Below are 3,244 nucleotides of genomic sequence, written 5' to 3'. Positions count from 1 at the left end.
CTAGTCTTTATCCCAAGAGTCACAGGAAGTTGTTAGAGTGTTTCAGCTCTAGACTGACATGGTCAGATTTATGTTCTGAAAAATAAACGCTCCAGGCAGCAGTGTTGGGAACAGATTGCATGTAGGCAAGAGTGGATACGGGGAGAGCAGTTAGGCCTCTTTGGCAGTGGTTCTAGATGAAATGATGATGACTGGAGGAGGGTGGTGGTTATGGAGATGGTAAGAAGTGGATGGATTTGAGAAGCGTTGAGAGGTGAAATCAACAAGACCTAGTGATGGACAATAGGGGCAGAAAGGAAGAAGAAGGTGTCAAGAATGACTCTGAGCTCTTTTTCAGGCTGGAATCATGGAGGGTGCAGAAGAGAAGAAGGTTCCTGCTGTGCCAGAAACCCTTAAGAAAATGCGAAAGAATTTCGCAAAGCTGAAGATCAAGCACATGAGAAAGAAGTCTGCCCAAAAGATGCTTCGAAAGGTAAGAAGGAAGCTTATCTAGGAAAAAGCAAAGCACTATCACAAAGCATATAGGCAGATGTCCAGCACTGAGAGTCCAGTGGCAAGGATGGCAAGAAAAGATGGCAACTTCTACGTACCTGTGGCATACACAGGTTGGCATTTGTCATCAGGATCAGAGGCATCCATCGTGTGAGTCCCAAAGTCCGAAAGGTGCTGCAGCTTCTTCACCTTCACCAGATCTTCAATGTCACCTTTGTCAAGCTCAACAAGGCATCCATTAACATGCTGAGGATTGTGGAACCATAAATCGCTCGGGGGTACCCACACCTGAAGTCAGTAAATGAATTGATCTACAACCGTGGTTATGGCAAAATCAACAAAAAGCAAATTGTCCTGACAGATAACACATTGATTGCTTGATCTCTTGGTAAATATGGCATCATCTGCATGGAGAACCTGATTCATGAGATCTGTACTGTTGGAAAACGCTTCAAAGAAGCAAACAACTTCCTGTGGCCCTTCAAATTATGTTCTCCATGAGGTGAAATGAAGAAAAAGACCACCCACTTTGTACAAGGTGGAGATGCTGGCACAGGGAAGACCAGATCAACAGGCATATTAGGAGTATGAACTAAGATATCTACCATGGGCATTTTTGTAATCTGGTCAGTTAATAAACAATGACTGCTTTCAAATTGAAAAAAAAAAAAAAAAAACAAGAATGACTCTCAGGTGAATAAGTTCTGGAGATGTAATGTGTAACAATGTTATTATAGTTAACGGTATTTTATTTTATACTGAAATTTGCTAAGAGGATAGATCTTAAGTCTTATCACCATAAACAAACAAACAAACAAACAAATAAAATGGGAACTATGAGAAGTGTAGGATATAATCTTGATTAAGTGAATATTTAGTGAATATTTCACTAGATGTACATATATCAAATCAAATTACACACCTTAGGTATCTGCAAGTTTTAATTGTCAATTATACCTCAGTAAAGCTGGGGGGGAAACATGGCTGAGATTTCTGATTTTTGCAGCTGGGTTCATGGTGCCACTTACCGAGCAAGGCAATACCAAATAGGAATATGTTTTAGGGTGATCATAAGTCTGAAGTGCCTTTGAGATATCTAAGTGGAGCTGTCAGGCAGGCAGTTGGACGTCTTAGTCTGGAGCTCAGAGAAGAGGTCTGGGCTGAAGCTGTATAAGTATATGATACATTATTATGTTAAAGAAACCATGGAAGTGGATGAAATCACATGAAGAGGGAAAACTGAGTGAAAACAGAAGAGAACCTAAGATTGAGCCTTCAGGAATATCAATATTTATTATGTATTGATATAAGCTAAGCATAATAAACCTGAGCAGGTGACCAAGAAGGTGCGGCAAGAGAAATAGGAACAAAACCTTTCATATTATTCATTTACCTATTGTTGTGTAACAAACTGTCCCTAAACTTAATAGCTGAAAACAACCATTTTACTGCCCACAATTCCATGAGTCAGAAATTCTGGCTTGTCTCAGCTGGATGTTTCTTTTGTTGTCTCACCTGCAGTCACTCAGGCAACTGTAATAATCTGGTACCTCAACTGGGATTGGATAGTCCAAGATGTCCTCATTTACATATCTGGTACCTCAGCTAGGATGACTAGAATGACTGCTCGCTCTTCGTGTGTTTTTCCTCTGTCTCTCCATGGTCTCTCCTCCTCAAGGAGGCTAGCCTGGACTTGCTCACACAGCAAAAGCAGCATTCCAAAAGGACAAACCCCAATGCACTGAAGTCATGTTGGCTGACATCCTTTTGGCTAAAGCAAGTGACAAGTCCAAGCTCAGAGTCAATGTGGGAGGAGAGACAGAAGAAACTTTGTCTATGTAAATGCATGGATGCTGAGAGGAGTAATTCCTTGGCAATCAGGGATCAGGGTTACAATCTACCACAGTAACAACTTACCACAGTCATTTTCTGCTTAGGAACCCATAGTGATTCTTTATTTCTTATCAGGTCCAATCTAAATCCCTTCTTACCACAGTATACTACTTACTGTTCTTTCTAGTCAGGCTAGTTCTGTCCTTGTGCTTCATTCTTGCTGTGATCTCACCTGAGACTCCTCCTCCATGTTCCAGTCTTCTCCATCTGGCTAATTTTACTCAGCTTTCAGGCTCATTCAAGCCTTCACCTTTTTGTTCATTTTATTTTCTCAGCTTATAACACCTGCCCTCCCCCAGTCCTATTGCAACAGCAACATTTGGCCAATATTAATCTCAACTTCCCTAAGAAGCCTCCTTAGATTGCTCCTGCCTCATGGATCAGTCCTGTCTATAAATTCCTATTGCTCTAATAATTATACCAAATAGTTTTTAACTTAATTACACATAATTTTTTACTGTTGGTTTTATATAAATATACCTTTTCTCACAATTCGATTGCAAATTCCTTTGAACTTACAGGTCAGACAAGTTCACAAACTCATCCTAGAAAAAGTGCTACATACCTCATTGCTGAATATCACTAGGGTCACCTTTGAAATACTCCCCTTGGGAAGCTATTCACTGACACTAGCACCTAGTCCACCCTTCGTAGAAGTTTTGGAACTCTTTTTCTGGAATAGCCATTAGAGCTGTCGTCATATTACCCTTGGTGTCCTGAATGTCATCAAAATGTCTTCCTTTCAATATTTCCTTTATCTTCGAGTAAAGAAAGAAGTCATTGGGGTCCAGATAAGGTGAGTAGGGAGGGTGTTCCAATACAGTTATTAGTTTACTGGCTAAAAACTCCCTCACAGACA

General features: G+C 40.5%; 1 pseudogene; it reads left to right on the top strand.

Moving 5' to 3' along the window:
- Nucleotides 1-334: 334 nt before the first annotated feature.
- LOC141571671 (large ribosomal subunit protein uL30-like) lies at nucleotides 335-2,403 on the top strand (annotated as a pseudogene).
- Nucleotides 2,404-3,244: the final 841 nt, after the last annotated feature.

The sequence above is a fragment of the Rhinolophus sinicus genome, linkage group LG05 (assembly GCF_036562045.2).
Source record: "Rhinolophus sinicus isolate RSC01 linkage group LG05, ASM3656204v1, whole genome shotgun sequence".
NCBI lineage: Eukaryota > Metazoa > Chordata > Mammalia > Chiroptera > Rhinolophidae > Rhinolophus > Rhinolophus sinicus.
This window is presented reverse-complemented; position numbering and strand designations above follow the sequence as displayed.